The 20,143-nt window shown below is 40.1% G+C and overlaps 1 protein-coding gene across 4 annotated transcripts in view; it reads right to left on the bottom strand.

Moving 5' to 3' along the window:
• TANC2 (tetratricopeptide repeat, ankyrin repeat and coiled-coil containing 2) overlaps positions 1–10,511 on the bottom strand; it is a 374,283-nt gene extending 363,772 nt beyond the window's left edge. For all 4 annotated transcript variants that reach the window (XM_039235906.1, XM_039235904.1, XM_039235903.1 and 1 more), the window contains exon 1: positions 10,431–10,511. The gene's annotated coding sequence lies outside the window, so the exon portion shown is untranslated. The remainder of the gene's footprint in view (positions 1–10,430) is intronic.
• Positions 10,512–20,143: the final 9,632 nt, after the last annotated feature.

Below are 20,143 nucleotides of genomic sequence, written 5' to 3' on the forward strand. Positions count from 1 at the left end.
AGTTAACTTTTTATTATCTATACTAAAGAAAGAGCGGCAAACTTTTTCTAATGAATTATTTTACATTGTAAATAAACGAGGCCATTTTATTAAAAAATTATTATATTATAAAAGAAAAGCAACCACTTAACTGTCACATACAACTTTTTATTTTTTTATTTATTTTTTATTTTTTTATTTATTTTTTTTATTTTTTATTTATTTCTAGGAGAGAGAGAGACAGCGTGAGCAGGGGAGGGTCAGAGAGAGAGGGAGACACAGACTCTGAAACAGGCTCCAGGCTCTGAGCTGGCAGTCAGCACAGAGCCCGATGCGGGGCTCGAACCCACGAACCGCGAGATCATGACCTAAGTGAAAGTCGGACGCTTAACCGACTAAGCCACTCAGGCGCCCCTCACATACAACTTTTTAAAGAAAAATCATAAAAAGCTATCAACATGTAACATGGATGATGGGGGGATAAAGTTATCCCAGAAAATTCCAGTTATTCACAAATGTGAGAAATGTTTATAAAAACTGAAAACGTTTACATGATCAAATTGAAAAAAAAGAGCGGTCTCAAAACAATGCCATTGCTATTTTATGGAGATTAAAAACTAATTTTTGTCAAGTTTGCGGCACTTAACGGGAAACAGCCCAAAAGATATGCACACCAGTAGTCTGCCCAATAGCATCTCACTTCTGTAGAGTTTTTATTTTTAAGTTTACAGTTATTTAAGAATTCTCTCAGTTCTCATCAAATCTTTCAGAAAAGAAAATTTCAGGACACAAAATAAATCAGTAGCTGAAGTAACCATGGGTCTTTTAAATGGCTTACAAAGCTGAAAAGGAGAGCAAGACAAGGAAAAGCTGTACTGAAAATGCTAGTAAAACACTGTGGGGAGGAGCTGGGTCAAGCACACATCAAAGAAGAAAAATCCAGGATGCCTTCCAAGGTCTAATAAAAATTACCATTCCTTCAGCACCCGACATGGTTCTAAGGATCGTCAGTGATTATTTCATATTGTCAGCATCAAAACCCTGCAAGATAGATTTTAGCCCCTCATTCATCTAGTGAGTGACAGAGCAATAATTTAATGTTTTCATGATTCAAAAACTCACAAAGTCATGTTCTTTCTACTATAAAATGCGTCTCATGATTGTAGAATTTCAAAAGCTTCTTACAACTAAACAATAGTATTGCCATCCTATCATAAAGGAATGTGTGTAACAACTTCCAAAGGAAGTCTTTCTTCCTCTTTAAAACCCTAAAACAGGAAGAGCTAAGAATCTCTGATGCTAAAGCAGGATTGGGGTATGTAGTAAATCTTCATCCCACATATCCTAATAAAACGAATGACCTTCATGCACTTTAATTCCCAACCCAAGGGAGCCCTACAGGATTCCTTGGAATCTGAACAGAAACAATTCTAGAGTAACAACAAATACCCATCAAGCTTCCATAGCCTTATCAAATTTTGGCCTTATCAAATTTCAGGGGCGCCTGGGTGGTTTAGTCGGTTAAGCGTCCGACTTTCGCTTAGGTCATGATCTCGCGGTTCGTGGGTTCGAGCCCCGCATCGGGCTCTGTGCTGACTGCCAGCTCAGAGCCTGGAGCCTATTTCAGAGTCTGTATCTCCCTCTCTCTCTGACCCTCCCCTGCTCACGCTGTCTCTCTCCTAGAAATGAATAAAAATTTAAAAAAAAAAAATTCAGCAACTAGAGTTAGACATTGGGGGACCCCACAACCCAAGATTGCAAAGTGCTAAGAAGAGACTTCCTTCATTTAGGCAGAAGGAATTTACTAAAATCTAAGACAGATTCTCTATGGTAAGATGATTAAATCACAATATCTATATACCCCATCACATTTCCAAGCTTAATAAGTAACTAATCCACTCATAAGGCTGGATCTGTAGAAGGGTTTCCATGGCAATAAAAAACTGGTGCCATATTTCTTCATGTTGTCAATCTCTATAATCAGACGTCAACTGACATAATCAGATGTGATAATGCAATTATGGCATTAAAGGCAAGGAAATAAACATGGCTACCTAGTCCAAAGATATCTGTTTGGAATAAGTAAGTTGTCCATTATTACTGTTTATATACTTTTCTTTATGAATTTTAGGTCTGCAATACATGCTAGTATTTATAAAAAGGAATGTACAAATCAGTTTTCCTTTTCAAAATACCTTTACCACCTGTTAGATAAATTTCTACTAAGGCAAAACAGCCAATCTTTTCTCAGAAGATAGAGGCAATTATGCCTGAAAGGGCCTTCAACAGACATAGGTGGTCTACCTCCAATTCATGATATTCAGTGATCATTTATATTATAAACTAAGGACTGGTAACTTTATCACTTAGTAAAGTTAGTGTCAGTTAGTTAGGGCTAAATAGTAAATATTTGGGTTTGTGGGCTGTACGGTCTCTATAGAAACTACCCAACTCTGTGGCTACACTCAGAAAACGGCTATAACCAATATGTAAATGACTGAGTATGGCAATATGCCAATAAAACTTTCTTCACGGCCATTGAATTTGAATTTCCTATAATTTTCACGTCACAAAGCATTATTCTTTTGATATCTTTTCAACCATTTAAAAATATAAAAATCAAACTTAGCTTGCAGCTCATACAAAAACAGACAATGAGCTGCATTTGGCCCATGTACTGTAGTTTGCCAATCTCCATAATACAGCAAAAATAATTCAGCTAAAGTTCACACAGAGAACCTTCTAATCTTCTTCTCCCAACTTAGGAAATAAAAAAGGAATAAAATTTGATTTATCTTTAGAGTTTGTTTCAATGATAGTCCAGGAATTACTGTGAAAAATACTCTTAACGGTGTGTATATGTATGTGTATTTCTCCACACATATCTCCTGATGCACAGAACTTTGAAGAAGAATGCGGCAGGCAAGGAGTCTAAAGAGGAGTCAAAGATCAGATCATCATGAAGGACCTTACATGATTTGTTAAGGAGTTTCCATTTTATCCATTAGTGATGAGGTGCCACAATAAGATTCTGAAGAAAAGAATGACATAATCAGATGGCCATGTTAGAAAGATCACTCTGGCAGCAAAGTACCTATGGGGAAAAGGTACATAAATTTGATAATAAAAAGTAATGATGTCTACAGGGCAACTGGATTTTTTAAAAACATATCCACAAGACTACTCAATATAATGCAACTACTCAGTTTAAATGACATCAGAATAGGGGCAGTGGGGTGGCTCAGTCAGTTAAGCGTCCAACTTCAGCTCAGGTCATGATCTCCCAGTTTGTGGGTTCAAGCCCCGCATCAGGCTGTGTTGACAGCTCAGATCCTGGAGGCTGCTTCGGATCTTGGCTCTCCCTCTCTACCCCTCCCCTGCTTGCACACACTCACTTGCTCTTTCTCTTTCTCTCTTTCAAAAATAAACATTAAAAAAATTAAAAATAAGGGCGCCCAGGGGCGCCTGGGTGGCTTAGTCGGTTAAGCGTCCGACTTTCGCTTAGGTCATGATCTCACAGTTTGTGGGTTCAAGCCCCGCGTCGGGCTCTGTGCTGACTGCCCGCTCAGAGCCTGGAGCCTGTTTCAGTCTGTGACTCCCTCTCTCTCTGACCCTTCCCTGCTCACGCTATCTCTCTCTCTCCTAGAAATAAATAAAACATTAAAAAAAAAAAAATAGGGGCGCCTGGGTGGCTCAGTCAGTTAAGCATCCGACTTCGGCTCAGGTCCTGATCTCATAGTTCATGGGTACAAGCCCCGTGTCGGGCTCTGTGCTGAAAGCTAGCTCACAGCCTGCTTCAGATCCTGTATCTCCCTCTCTTTCTGACCCTCCCCTGCTCACGTTGCCTCTCTCTCTTTATTTAAAAATAAATTAAAAAAAAAAAAACATTAAAAAAATAAAAAACAATAAAATTAAATTAAAAAATTAAAAATTAAATGAATGACATCAAGTAAGAAGTCTGAGAGACAGGATATATAGATATGCACTTAATAAAGGCAGAAATTAACATTATGGGGAATAAAAGGGAAAAACAAAGTATGATTAAAACTAATACCAACTTAATTCTTTTGCCTCTTAAACTTAGTCAATTTACCTTCAACTATTCAAGGACAAACAGAAGCTGAACATAATAAGATACTTTTGTAATGTATGCCCCATAAAAAGCAACTTATCTTATACTTAAAACATCCACAAACACAGCTTTCTAAAGACTTACAAATATTTTTGTTAAATAAAATAACCTGACCTAATAAATTTGTTTCCAGAAATAATTATGGTATTGTAATTGCTTAGAGGTTTCTGGAATAAGAACAATCCCTATCATAAACATTTTCCATTTATTGCGTCCTTACCCTACTTTAACCTCCTAAACTTAGGCCCACATTTCTTGTTCTCCATCTAATATTACCTGGAATCTTAAATGCTCAAGGTAAAATACCTCTAAAAGAAAGGAAAAGGGCCACTGGTTGGGAAAATAGAGATAAAAGTCTTTAAGCTCTTCCTTTAACCTATATCTTTCCATAGAATCTTTTTTTTTTAAGTTTATTTACTTATTTTGAGAAAGTGTGTGTGGTGTGTGAGCAGGGGAGAGGCAGAGAGAGGGAGAGAGAATTCCAAGCAGGCTCCATGCTGTCAGCACGGAGCCCAATGCAGGGCTCGAACCCACAACCGTGAGATCATGACCTGAGCTGAAATCAAGCGCAGGACACTTAAATAGAGCCACCCAGGTGCCCCTCCATAGAATTTTAAAGAGATTCACCAGGCATATGTACCCTCCATCATCATATACACATCTCCTCAACTCATTTTTTTTTAAGTTTATTTTGAGTCTGCACATGAACACACGCACACACACACACACACACACACACACACACGTAGGGGAGGGGTAGAGAGAGAATCCCAAGCAAGCTCTGCACTGTCAGTCCAGAGCCCAATGCGGGGCTCAAACTCACGAGCCATGAGATCATGACCTGGGCCAAAGTTAGATGCTTAACCAACTGAGCCACCCAAGAACCTCTCATTTTTTAATACAATCTTCATGTAATACATCTTCACATAATACAAAAGATGCTATTTGACAGTTTTCATGGTGTTATAACAAAGACTATTTTTTTTTACAGTATATGTATCAGTGCCTTCTCTCCAAATAATAATAGTATTTGTTAACTATGGGCACTCATAAGATATGACAATGCTGAGCTTCAACTCACTCACAAAGGGAAAAAAAAAGTCCAAATAATTAAACTAGTTTCTGAACTATTTTATATGTTACTCTGGTCAGACTAGTACTAGAAAAGTATACAGCCATCTGCAACAGCCTGTTCTAGCTCCTTGAAATAAAATCTTAGAGTCCTAAGTAAAAATATTCCAGCTAACACTGGTGATTCTGTGTAAGACATTCAACTACTATGTCCAATTAGTATGTCTCAGAAAGTCAATTTTAATTCTATTATAAAGGAAAGAAATATGAGAAGGAAAGAACTTTGATGAATTTCTTTTATGCACACTTGTTCCACCTTACATCTAATTAATATCAAGTACCCTAATATTCGCCTTTTAGAACTAATATTGGGTTAGTGTATAGTGGTCTCTGCTAACCCACCCACAGTCCGGAAGCAGATGATCCTCCTTCTGACACTTAGGTCAACAGTAACCTAAGGTCGCATCACATCGTCTATATCACTTCATTCCATCAAGTAGATATTTTATTATCTCAGGTCATCACAAGAAGAGTGAATTCAATAGAGTAAGATATTTTGAGAGAGAGGCCACATTCACACAACTGTATTACAACACACTGTTACAACTGTTCTATTTCATTTTATTTTTAAAATTAAAAAAATTTTTAACGTTTATGTTCGAGAGACAGAGACAGAGTGTGAGCGGGGAAGAGACAGAGAGGGAGACACACAATCCAAAGCAGGCTCCAGGCTCCGAGCTGTCAGCACAAAGCCCAACAAGGTGCTCAAACCCATGAACCATGAGATCATGACGTGAGCTGCAGACACTTAACCAACTGAGCCACCCAAGCACCCCTATTTTTTTTTAAAAAAATGTTTAATGTTTATTTATTCTTGAGAGAGAAAGAGAAAGAGCACATGCCAGCATGAGCAGGGGAGGGGCAGAACGAGAGAGGGACACAGAATCTGAAGCAGGCTCCAGGCTCTGAGCCATCAGCACAGAGCCAGATGTGGGGCTCGAACTCATGAGCCATGAGATCATGACCTGAGCCAAAGTCGGACGTTTAGCTGACTGAGCAACCCAGGCTCAACTGTTGTATTTTATTAATGTTGCTCTCTTACTATACCTAATTTATAAATTAAACTTGATCATAGGTATGTATTTATAGGAAAAAAATATTGTATTTCAGGTTTCGATACTATAAAAGGTTTCAGGCATTCCCTGGGGGTCTTGGAATGTATCCCCTGAAGATATGGGGGGATTACTGTACTTCTTTCTAGGCTTACTTTCTTCCCATGCAAAATAATGAACAGAGAGTCATTCAGAAAATACAAAAAGAGAGGCACCTGGGCGGCTCAGTCAGTTAAGCGTCTGACTCTCAATTTTGGCTCAGGTCATGTTCTCACAGTGTTGGGATCAAGCCCCATCTTGGGCTCTGCATGGAGCACAAAGTCTGCTTAGGATTCTCTCACTCCCTCTCTCTGTCCCTCCCCCGCACATGTGAGCTCTCTCAAAAATAAATAAACTTAAGAAAACAAAAAACTTTATGATAAAGATGCAAACATCATATTAGGTTTTATATTAAGTATGCTAAAAGGAACTTCCAAACAATCTAAAATACAGAGCATGATCAAGTCTCTGACAATTTATTAAATATACTAAAGTACATAAACATACATCCTGAATAAGTCTTAGCCATAATCAGTAGATTATCTTGAATTCCCTTATCAACAAATGTATACAAAAATGGAAGAAGTGTTTGATTATATGAAACATGTGAATCACAGAATGGCAAAGTTGGGCTTAGAGAAGAAAATAATTGTTACAAGTATAAGAGGTGATATTCTTTACACATTTTTATAAATATTAGTTCATATGTAAAACAATGTTTAAGTGTGAGAAAAATCTAAGCCAACAATTTTTTATGGAAGCAGTAAAATATACATATTCATTCAATCCATTTTTGTAGCTTTTTAAAATAAAATAGAGATTAGGGGTGCCTAGGTGGTTCAGTAGGTTAAACATCCGACCTTGGCTCAGGTCATGATCTCAAGGTTCGTGAGTTCGAGCCCCGCACTGGGCTCTGTGCTAACAGCTCAGAGGCTGGGGCCTGCTTGGGATTCTGTGTCTCATTCTCCTCTGCCCCTCCCCTGCTAAAGCTCTGTCTCTCTTTCAAAAATAAATATTTTTAAAAACCTTTTAATAATAAAATAGATATCATAAAAGTGTGAATAGGTAGAAAAAAATAGATAATTCCTCCTTAATTTTTCTTGAGAAAGTTAGCAGTAAATTTACTGGTGCTTTTAAAGAGATAGTATTTAGGGGTGTGTGCGTGCGTGCGTGCGTGCGTGTGTGTGTATACTACTATGTCTTTAAAAGCACCAGTAGGGATGCCTGGGTGGGTCAGTCGGCTGAGCAGTTGAGCATCTAATTTCAACTCAGGTCATGATCAGGTCATGATCTTGCCATCCATGAGTTCCAGCCCTGCACTGAGCTCTGTGCTCACAGCTCAGGGCCTGGAGCCTGTTTCAAATTCTGTGTCTCCCTCTCTCTCTGCCCCTCCTCCACTCATGCCCTGTCTCTGTCTCTCAAAAATGAATAAACGTTAAAAAAAATTTTTTGAAAGCACCAGTAAACCTTCATGGCACACTATGTATACATATACACACAAACAGTCAGACACACAAACCAACCTACTTGAAAGTAACTTTCTACCTCTTAAGTTCTCCCCAAAATCAACCTCCATCACAATCATCTCCTTAACCACATAAAAAATACTGTTATTCCTCTACTCATAATCCCAGAGATAATTTACAAAAATAAATTCCAGAAGAGAAATGTTCATACTATAAGTAACTATACTTTTGATATGTTTGTAGGCTTAACATTTATGTGTCTTACTACTTACTTACAGAATTGAAACCCAACTCGTCCACTTGCTAGCTAAATCTGATTCTTTACTGTCCTATGCAAGTTACTGAACAACTCTGTGTTTCAGTTTCTCATCAGAAAATGGAAATAGCATGCCTCACAGGACACTGAAACTGATTACAACATGTATAAAAGGACTGGCAAAGAGTAGGTGCTATAGAAGAGTGAGCTATTACTTGAGCCCTCCTACCAACAATAGTACTCCACCATCTTCCCAAACATACTGAAAACATTCTAAGAAACTTGAATTATTGACCAAAACTAGATACTATTAAAAACAGACATCAAAATCTGTAACCTGATGAACAGTAAATTTAAAGCCCTACAACTCTGAAAAGAATAGATCATTAAGAGATCCGCATAACCTTCCTGTCAAGAACAATATGAGAGCAGTTATCCCAAGTGCAACTATCAATTTCTTCCCTTACACAAGGGGGCAGTGATAACAAGAAAAGAATGGGACTCTGCAACTCCTCTTCCTACAGACAGTAGGGGGTGGCAGTACATACGGCTTCCAGTCAGAACAAAACAGGAAGACCCAACAGAACTGCTCTTTATTCTCCTCTGGCTCTCTCCTCTCTGCTTTAGCCCCAACACAGCCTCAAGGTGAGTAACATATCTACAGAAAACACTTAACACCCGATATTAATCACCAAGGAAAATCCAGTTTTGTCTTTGAGGCAAATGATTCCTCAGTGGCTGAATGGTGGATCCAGGAGGAAGCCAGTCAGTATGAATTTTCAGATTATCTGACAAATTACTGTTAATGTAAGAACAACATCAGGCAAGTAATTCAATTTCTCTACAATAATCACAACATAAAACACTATAATCTCAACCATTAACTACATCCTAATGAACACATCCAGATATTTCTGCTTGTTTCATAGCGTATAGGCACTCATTGAATGCACATATGTAAGTTATATTGCATAGCCCATTGAACTATCTTTTGTTACTTCTGAAATTCCAGCTATTTTCTGACAACCCTCTCAAAACACCGATGTTCTTCTTAAATGGAAGTCACAGTGTTTCGCAGCATGTGGGTAATTTTATAGGGAGAGAGAGACAGGGAGCAACAAAGAATATTTAATATTTTATTCTTGCGCTCACATTCCTAAGATGATGCACCTGGGAAACGCTGCAAGAAGTGCTCCACTGACAGTATCCATGTTGCTGCTTTTTAGGCTACATTTACTGTATTTGATTTTTTCACCCTGGTTTGCCGCCCCAACACCAAGAACACCCAAGAATATATATATCACTAGTGTCATTCACTGTAATTAACAACCGCAATAGCTTTTGGCTCTAACCCCTCAAAATGCCTGAAAATTTATCCCTTTTGTTTTCCATAAACAATATCACCATATTGTTTTGTTTTCCTCATCCCAAATATTTTCACCTGTGTGAAAATGAAGACAAGGGCACATAGGGGGAAAAAATTCCCTTTGCCTAATGATCTTGAACTCAGAATTATGGTCAAGATGTGGTGGGGTGTTTTTTTGTTTGTTTGTTTATTGTTTTTCTTTTCCTGAAGAGGAGCGGAGAACAGAGTGAAAGACCCAAAACACCAAATCTTCCTAATGCTAATTATCATTGTTTATGTTTTGTGAAACCCATTTTAAACATTCCACAACTGAAATAAAGGACAGGATACAATTATATCACAGCTCTACAAGATGACGGCAAAACCTGGAATTATTTTAGTCCTATTTTTTCTTTCCCATCTCATAACCAGATACAGTATGCTTTTTTCTTTCACGTGGGTACATACTATCTCTATCTCAAAAAAAAAAAATAGCATATCGTAGCTCCTCTCGATTTCCTGTGATAAAATATATAGCAGTGAGCCTTATTAATCTTTTCTTACACTGCATCTCCTTTCCCAGGAGAGATGGTTAATATCACTAATAACACTTCTGCCATGAATTTCAATGCCACACAGGCCAACCCACCCTGCGCCTTACCTGGCACATTTCACAACTACTTTTTATGCTGCATTCTGGGGGCACATTTTGCAACTCGTTCTGCACCACCTTCCCTGCCACGTTTAGCAATCTGCCTCGCATCTCATCCCGGGTCCCCGTCATCTAGAGACTCTCTCGGTACCAAATTCCTTGACACCTTCGGTGACCATCCCCGGCCCCATCTGAAGCCACCCTAAGTGCCACATTTGGAGCTAACCTTCCCCATGCCTTAGACGCCGGAGGCACTTCGCTGCCCGTTTCGCTGTCTCCCCGCTCGCCCCCGCCCCTCTCCCTGGAGCCGAAGCATTGGAGGCGAACGCCCCTGTCACTGAGGCGACCTCTCCTTCCGCGGCTCCCCGGGTGTCTTACCTGCTCTGAGGGGCTCGCTGCACCTCGGGGTCAAGCCCCAGTCCCCGGGATCTCCAGTGAGGACCGCGCCGCCCGCCGGCGCCGCCCGCGATTCCCAGAGCACCTCGCTGCGCCCCGACGCCCGCGGTGGATCTGCGCCCCGGAAAGGCGCGGCGGGGCCTCGAGGCGGGCAAGCGCAGCCCGCGGCGATCCCGCTGTCAGCGGCGGCTGGGGTGCAGACTCTCGCCCCTAAACGCGGCGGCAGCGGCGGCGGCGGCAGCGGCAGGCGCCTCGCTCCGCCTCGCGCGCGGCACAGCCGGGAGGTGAGCGCGAGGGGGATGGGAACGGGGGCGGGGCCGCCCGGAGGAGGCGCGGAGGGCGGCGGCGGGCGGGCAGCGCCGGCAGCTCCGAGCCCGGTGCTCGGAGTGCTCGCGGCTTCCCCCGCCGGGCGGGCGGCTCGCGCGAGGCGGCTGTGCCAGCGGGCCCCGCCGGAGCAGCGCGCCCAGCAACCCGCGCCCGGACGGCCGCTCGCTAGCGCCGCCGCCGCGCCGGGGGCGTCACACCCTCCCCGGCCGCCCGCAGCCCCGCCCCCTCCGGGCCGGGGTGGGGAGGAGCGCGAGCGCGGAGGGAGAGCGCGTGCGTGGGGGCGCGTGCGTGGTGGAGCGCGCGCGCCCCCGCCCCCTCCACAGTTTGGGGGTGGGGAGCGGCTGGGAGAGAGAGAGTGAAAAGCGAACCCGTGTCTGCGCGGAGAGGATGGGCCCTGACTCTGCCGCTCTGTGAGGTCTGGGCATTTCTCGTTTCCTCAGGGGTCTCTGACTGGTGGGGTCGAGGGCATTTGGTGGGGAAGAAGGATGGAAGCTCACTAGCAGACAAGGCCCTAAATAGTTCGGCTCCGCCCCCCGAAGGGGTGATGTCACTCTCGAGGTGCTGCTGCTGTCACGTGCGCCCACTTCTGGGCCTGTCCTCCCGCGTTAATGGCCAGAACGTTCCTCCAGATTTCCCCCAGCTTCAGTCACCGTACGTACACATCACTTCCAGAGTCATCAAATCCCACATATGTCGGTCATTCTTTGCTTGATGTGCAACTGTAATCTGTAAATTGCTTCAAATGCCACAGTTGGCTGTGGTGGGAATCAGAATGAGGTGGAAAACCAGCAATGGGTGAGCAGGTGGGTGGGGAGGGAGGAGAGAGGAGGGGGACTGTGTTATCTAGAACAATTGCTGAAATTTCACCAACCACTGCTTGCGAGCCCGAGGAGAAGTTGTGATGCCGCTTCTGTCCCTGCCAGGCTGGACAAGAAGTGATGTGGGTTTTTTCTTTTTTTAACGTTTATTCATTTTTGAGACAGAGAGAGAGCGTGTGTGGGGAAGGGGCAGAGAGAGGGGAAGACAGAATCCGAAGCAGGCTCTAGGCTCTGACTCTGAGCTGTCAGCACAGAGCCCGATGTGGGGCTCGAACTCACAGACTGTGAGATCATGACCTGAGCTGAAGTTGGACGCTTAACCGACTGAGCCACCCAGGCGCCTTGGAAGTGATGTGGTTTTAAGAGCTAGTGCGCAAGGCCCTGAAAGCCACCACATTAAAGGCTCCCAGGAGGTCTTACTTCCCCTTTTACCCTCCACCTAGATCTTCTTCCTCTTTTCCTTTCCCTTGCATCATAAAACAGCACGTCAATGGTGGAAGATATCTGGGCACTAATTTTTTCCATGCGCTGTGACAGAATGCAACGCAATCACTGTTACATACTCCGCCTGGCTAGTCTTCCTTTCCATAAACTGAGAGGACCTTTCATGGTCATCTATGTCCTGATGAGACACCATGATTGGAAACAGAAGCCCCAAATTACCTGAGTGGAGGAAACTGTGACTGTGGTGTTTCTAAGATACTTTTGTTTTTAATTTATTTTTTATTTTTTTAATGTTTACTTATTTTTGAGGAGAGACAGAGAGAGGGAGACACAGAATCTGAAGCAGGTTCCAGGCTTTGAGCTGTTAGCACAGAACCCATCCAGGGGCTCGAACTCATGAACTGCTGGAACTTGTGAACTGTGAGATCATGACCTGAGCCCAAGTCTGATACTCAACCAACTGAACCAGGAGGTGCCCTAGGAGTTGTGTTTTTTTTTTTTAATTAGTATTATCTAAATACCAGACTTTGCATGTGAAGCCATTTCCAACAGCTAGCCTCTACAGTGAATGCTTGAAAAGTTAGAGCTAGACAGCTTTGAATATTACAGCTAAAACAACAAGGCGAAGGGTTAGTATATGGATTTTTTTCATGTTTGTTTATTTATTTTGAGAGAGAAAGAGGGAGAGAATCCCAAGCCGGCTCTGTTGCTGTCAGCACAGAGCCCCACACAGGCCTCTATCTTGTGAACCCTGAGATCATGACCTGAGCCGAAATCAAGAGTCGGACACAACCGACTGAGCCACCCAAGCACCCCAGTATATGGAATCTTTCAGTGTAACTCCAAAAACTTAGATTTCTCTAGCTATGACCTATGTATCTATGGTGATAGACAAATAGTAGTGATTACTAATGGGACAATTGACAGAGGGCAGGAGGGAGCCTTCACTGTTGCCAGAAATGTTTAATATCTTGATCTAGCTAATGACTACAAGGGTTAATACATATGCAAAAAGATTTATTCATACACACAAAGAGGCGCTATAACATCATCATGATTCAAATCTGGAAACTTGGGTTTAAATCTCAATGTCACCCATCACTTACCATCTATATGACCTTACATCTCCAAGTCTTTTTTTTCCTTCATCTACTTAATGTGGGTGATGATACCTTATAGGAAGGCTGTAGAAAGCAAATGAAATTATCTTTGAAAAATACTAAGCAGAGAGCCTGGTATGTAGTTAAGTGTTTAGGTGAGCAGTAACTATTGTTAGTTTGTTCTTCTTACACTCAGATTTACTCTAGTCAATTCTCCTTTGGCTTTTGTTGTTGCTTTTTTATTTTAAAGATTACTTTGTATCTCATCCTTTGCCTGTGAGCTTCACTGAATAACTAATAACATTCCCTTCTGGCAAGAAATAACAAAAAGCAGTCAGGGGTGTAATGTGTTAGTTTTCAAACTAGTTCAGGTGGCAGTACTTAGAAATTATTGTGCTCATTGTGGAACCCCATGAAATATTGGTAGATTTAATTCTGCCATATGGACATGACACAGTTTTACTAGCACTGAATCTGGCTATATTGTTTGTGCAGATCTCTCACATATTTTTTTAAATGTATTTTTAAGAAATAATAGGTCTGTGTTTTTCCTTTAAAATTTGTTTGCAACTTTTCACAAAGTAGAAAGTACCAAAAGTTTAGTAACAGTTCACAAAATGAAAACCTTTGAGTCCATTTTTCCTGGAAATTAAAAAAAAAACGCTGTAATTGTTCAGTTTTAGCAGCAGAGTTCTCTTTATTGGATTTTCCCACAGTAAGTTCTAATAGCCATGACCCACAAGGTCTCTTGCTCTGATGCAGTGAGTAACTCTGACTCACTATCCTCATCATACTCCCAAAGATCAGTCTCCATTTCCTTTGGCTGACCTTCCCCAAATCCCATGTTCACCCTGAGCAGTGCGAGTACCCACTGAATGAACTCACTGCCTCACTGAACTGTTTTGATCATCCAACATGATTCTTTTTTTTTTTTTTTAATTTTTTTTTTTAATGCTTAATTTATTTCTAGGAGAGAGAGAGAGAGACAGCGTGAGCAGGGGAGGGTCAGAGAGAGGGAGTCACAGACTGAAACAGGCTCCAGGCTCCGAGCTGGCAGTCAGCACAGAGCCCGACGCGGGGCTCGAACCCACGAACCGCGAGATCATGACCCAAGCGAAAGTCGGATGCTTAACCGACTAAGCCACCCAGGCGCCCCTCATCCAACATGATTCTATTCAGCCCATTCTCTTCCACATAGTACTGCTATTAAGGTTTGGAATTTGCTGCCATACTCTAACTTTGTGAAGGAAATACTCTGTCTCTGACAGATGTAAGGGTAGTGGGGTAGTGTAGCGATGGCAAGCAACATTGTTTAGAGAAGCCACCCCTATTCTCAGCTCTTCTCCTGATTTGCTTTTCTGTCAGTGATACCTGAAATCCTGAGAATGCTATTTTTTAACTTACTAAAAACCCATTCTAGTCAAGATGATAATTTTGTCTATAACTTAAATTTGGAAACAGCGTCTGCCATGTAAGAGGAACATGCATGAATGTGCATGAATTAGCCCAACCCTACCCTATACTGCTCAACTTGTCAGTGCCATCTTTACCAGTTAAAATGCCCTTTTTTGGTCTATCAACTCTGCACACTTAACTCACCTCTGCATATGTCTTCCCCTGGCAACTCTAAGTCTCTTAAGTAAACCATCCGGCTCACCTTATCTACCCTTAATTCTCTGCCTGTTGAATGAAGAATAACAACATCCACCATTGATTGATTGACTACTGGCTGTAAATGCTTTAATAATGCCTTATATATAACTACACCATTTAATGCTTACAACATCCTATCAGTATCATCTCAGTTTTCCGGAAGGGGATGGGGGGTAGGGGAAAGGGGCTGGGCAGCTGTGAGAGGTTAAATGATCAGGTCAAGATCACAGTGAATGGTGAGAAGAGCCACAATCAACCCAAACAAACTTTATCCCCTGTCAGTTATGCTCAGGATCATGCTATATGATATATAAATGAGAACACAGAATACATCATTTTAAAAATGTGAACAATATTACACAGTGAAAGTATGTCTGAGGGGCGCCTGGGTGGCTCAGTCAGTTGAGCGTCCAACTTCGGGTCAGGTCATGATCTCGCGGTTGGTGGGTTCGAGCCCCGCGTCGGGCTCTGTGCTGACAGCTAGCTCAGAGCCTGGAGCCTGTTTCAGATTCTGTGTCTCCCTCTCTCTCTGCCCCTCCCCTGCTCACACTGTCTCTGTTTCTCTCTCAGAAATAAATAAAACATTAAAAAAAAAAAAGAATGTCTGAAAAATTGATAAAAGATTTTTCTCATTGATTGTTTTTCATAATCTCATTTCTTTTTATCTGTAGTTGATAACCTCTAACTCAATAGCTTCAACATTTTCACCCACCAACTCCCGCCTCAGTCTTTTTGATGACTATTTCATAATTTCAAGACTAACGTTTAAAAGTATTTCCACACAGAGGAGCTACTACTTAAAAGAAGTTTTCAGTAAATCTCTTTTTTTGGAAAGTGAAAAATTCATGTACAATGTGAAGAAACAAACTCCATATATTTTTACACTGACACTTATAAATGCCTGACAAGTATTTGTGCCTACTGTATGCATATAACTGTGGTTAAGTGCCACCAAGCATATTTAACTAATTTAAGAAATGTCTTGGCTACTAAAACTTCATGATCTACTTAGAAAACAAAATGCCTTAAGCATTTAAATATCAATACAGCATAATATAGAATTGTCAAAACATGAGTAAAATAGTAAGTTCTGTAATAATTCATAAAAGGAAGGGAGATAACTTTGGAATGATATGGGACTACTACTTGAGGAAAGTAGAAAAGGAAAAATATGTAGATATAAGGAAGGACTATTCCAGGGAGGGCCCTAGAGAATCAATAAAAGTTTAAAGCAGAGAATAAGTGTAACTCTTATGTCAAAGAATGAACCCCTTTTGGAGGTGAGTTGCTTTCTTAACAAAGACAAGCATTGGTGTCAACTAAAATAGACATGATGCAAACCTAAAAAGAAACAGACCAATAAGCAACACACATAGATGAATAGAAGAGTATTTTCTTATCAAGAGATAAAACATCTGGTAACATCTTACCAACATCTGGGCCAGGACTGAACCGCAGAGAGTATTGCCCAGAAAAGGAGGCACTGTGAAGTCTCTGAGCAGAACAATGACAAGAAGACAGTGTTCAAAACTTTATCTAATGAGTGGATTTCAGCAAGGAAGGACAAATGATATGGATATGGTTAAGAAGATACTACTATTTTATGAGCTAAAGAAGGTGACAGTTGATAGTCAAGAATTGTGGCAGTAGAAATGGAAAGGAATAGTTCCAACAGCCATTGTGTGGGAGGAATTAATAGAACTTTCTGAATAACTGGATGCAGGGGGTAAAGAAGAGTGAGAAGCAAAATACAGCAAGGTGACAAGACTGTCTAGAAGACTGATAGAAGCAGAGGAGTCAGAAGGACTGCTTTGAAAAAGAAGATAGAAAGAGATGGTGTTAGCATATGTTGTGTTTGTAATACTTCATTGCTTCTGAATTGCAAATTACTCAAGAATCTGATGGAACCAGTGGATCCTCTCTTTTAGTATATATATAATATAGTATATTCATGCCTATACTTGCTATGCATTTGTAATAGATACCCTTGGAACTAACTGCTAGAGTACTCTTGAACCAAGCTTGGCCCATCAGAGTCCTTTCTAGAATTTTTGTACTTTGTATTCAAAGGATCAAATCACTCTCTCCCTAGTAGCTGAAGCTATGGATGCTGTGGGCTGATCTGTTTCCTAACATGTGAGCCTGAGAAAGAGAAAATGCTTAAATGCAGAATGAGAGAAGAGAAAGAGTGTCTCATAGAGATAAACAAAGGTCAGAAGTGAGAAATATACCCTACTGACATTTGAGGCCATGGATCCATTATATTTCTATGCTTGGATTCCAGGAGATACTCTAGTCCTTTATTGAAATTCCACCATGGTTAAGCCTCTTTGAGCGCCATTTCTGCCATTTATATGTGAGAGTTCTGATTAATTCAGGAGTTAAAGATATTAATTGAAACCCATCCATGGGCTCCAGAATTCTTGATTTAAGATAATGGAAAGTCACCCAAGTGGAAATAGACCAGTAAACAGGTTGAATTTAGATGAGGAAAGGAAGAAAATGAATATTCATACACAGGGAATATAGATAGCACAGGTATTTAAGAGCAAGGACCTAAGACCTAGATCAACTGCTCCCAAATCCTAATTTAACTATTTACTAAATGTGTAACCTCAAGAAATTATTCTACATTTCTAGATCTCAGGTTACATATCTGTGAATTGGGGATTAAATACTATACCCATCTTACAGGGTTGATGTGAAGATTAAGTTGTTACTTAATCTTGTAAAAGTAACTGGCCTCTACATAGCAAGTCTCTATGGACTATTATCAGTCAGTCTAATAGGCCTATGCCTAGGCATGTTGCATATGTTACATTATTTAATCTAATCCTCATAAAAATATTATCATCATCAAGAGTATTTATTGTGCCCAAACACAAAAGATGATGCCACTGACCCACCATTAATAAGTCATGACATTTGAGATGATTTCTTCAATATTGTGTGGATTTTATTGAACCTGCCATATCCCTTCGCTCAAAGCACCTGAGTAGTTCAAGGTTGTTAATAAATATTAGGAGAGGCAATTAGAAGCAAAGGGAGAATATTTGGCCTTAACAGAGAATGACCACACAATCTTGGTTTAGTACCATAGCCCTTATCAATTAGCCATGAGTAAAAGTAAAGGTAAGAATATGGTAGAGTTCTGTACAGTGTCTTTGCTTTCTTTCATATAATGGAATACACCCTATTTGTTTTTAATCAAAAGAATCTTTAGATAAGAAATGAAAAAGTTTTAAATATAAGGGAATTGTGGTTTTGTTGGTGTGAAATATAGAGAGGTTTCAATTCAATTGGACCTTATCACACATATCTGAGGCCCAATTAACATTTTTCTGGATTTAGTCAACCCAACCTGACACACAATGTAAAAGGAACAAAAGAAAGAATTCAGAAGAATCAGAATTCAGTAGAGAGAAAGAAAAAAAAGCATGTTACCAATATAATAATTGTAATGGAACTTCATTTATATGGAATTTGCTTATCTAATAGTCTCATCTATCTGGAGCACAGAAAAGACCCAGGGAAATAAAGGAGATGGAAAAAGATCTCTGCAAAAACAAAACAAATCACCAAAGTCCATGCCCTAAACATCATACCTATTACTGCTAGAGATTCACCGAAGCCCTTTCTCAGAGGCTATTAATTTTTACTTGGATTCGATTTTAAAAGACTTGGCAATCTGATTTCCAAACTCATAAAAAATTAAAAGCAGTAAACTAGAAGAGGGAGAAGGAACTATCGCATGCAGGCATGTAGATAGTGGTGAAAGAGAAAGCTGGAAATCTTAAACAGGGCAGAGACGGGAAAAAAAGGCATACAAATTGACTTCATGATCAAAAAGCACAGCAATTTAGTGCCCTTAGCATAGGAGAAAACAGTCCTACATACTATCATAGGCCTTGGGGAAGAAATTTTTAAAATTGTTTCTATATTAATCCTGAAGAATCAAGAAAATTAAATTACATCCAGTATAAAGTTATGCAGTACTCAGCTTTATGTAAATAGCTCCATGAGGCACATAATAAAATTGTGAAGATGTGAGAGATTTTATATATAACACTGAAAAATGTAAAGAAGTCAAGTGTACAAATGAACCATCCAAGGTAAGAATGTAAGGGCAGAAATTGCAAGTATAAGGACATAATGGCCTCCCACGGTCAGTCTTACATGGCTTTTGTTCCCACACAGACTCTCACCGCCTGAACTTGAGTTGTGATACTGCTATTGTTTATGCCCTATTTTGTTACTTTCTAATCATGTCCAAAAAGTGACTAAGAGGAAGAATGCAGGACTAGTTTGTGAGAATAAGTACTTTGAATAAGAGCAAAATATTAAGACTTTAAACAAATAGGAGGTTATTTTCAACTTACTTTCCCGTTGTGTCATCCACGACTTTTCAGGACTATATTTACATAAGATAGAAAAGTATTACTTATAGTAATATATTTTAAGAAATAATCCAAAATAGATCAACGATTTATGTACAAAGATGTTCATCACGGTAGTATTTAGCATTTTAAAAATCAGAAGCAATCTAATTTACCAACCTTAAAGAATGGTTAAAAAATTATGACACATAAATATTTGTTGGACAATAATGGAACCATAAAACTATATTTTTAATTAGGAAAGTTGTATGCAAAATATTGTTAAAAAACAGAATTCAGAATTGTATATGCAGCATAATCTCAACAATGTATAAAATATATAGAAAGAAAATGAAATGAAAAGATCTCACTAATAATGCTGCCCCACCATTTTTCAAACTAGGAACAAAGTGTATGTTCAATACTCACACAAAGAAAACTATTCACTGAAGGAAATTTCAAAAGTGCATAAATGAAAAGGTATACCATGTTCCCTGTCGGGAAGACTCAATGTTGTAAAGATGCCCATTTACCCAAGTAATTTACAAATTCAGTGTAATTCCAACTAAACCCAGGAATTTTAACAAAATTGATATGTTAATTCTAAAATTCATCTGGAAGAGTACATACTGAATAGCTAGGCTTTTTTTTTTTTTTTTTAAGTATCATGTGGGTCTTCTTACCAGATATCAAAACATGTTATACAATCACAATAATTAAACTATCATTTTGGCTCATAAATAGAATAGATTAATGAAAGACAATAGATCCTTAGTTATTGACACAAACACACATGAAAGCATTTCAAATAATTGAGAATAGGTGTTGGGACAATTAGTTATTCATTTAAAAAAAAACAGAAAGGTATATCTCTTCCATCACATCATTCAAAAATAATTAACTTCCACTACCCAGCAATTGGCATGGTCAGGGCCAAAGCCTGGAAAGGCAGCAGCCAGCAAGGTGGAGGCCAACAT

Source organism: Hyaena hyaena, unplaced genomic scaffold (genome assembly GCF_003009895.1).
Source record: "Hyaena hyaena isolate Hyena2069 unplaced genomic scaffold, ASM300989v1 scaffold_104, whole genome shotgun sequence".
In the NCBI taxonomy this organism is placed as follows: Eukaryota; Metazoa; Chordata; class Mammalia; order Carnivora; family Hyaenidae; genus Hyaena; species Hyaena hyaena.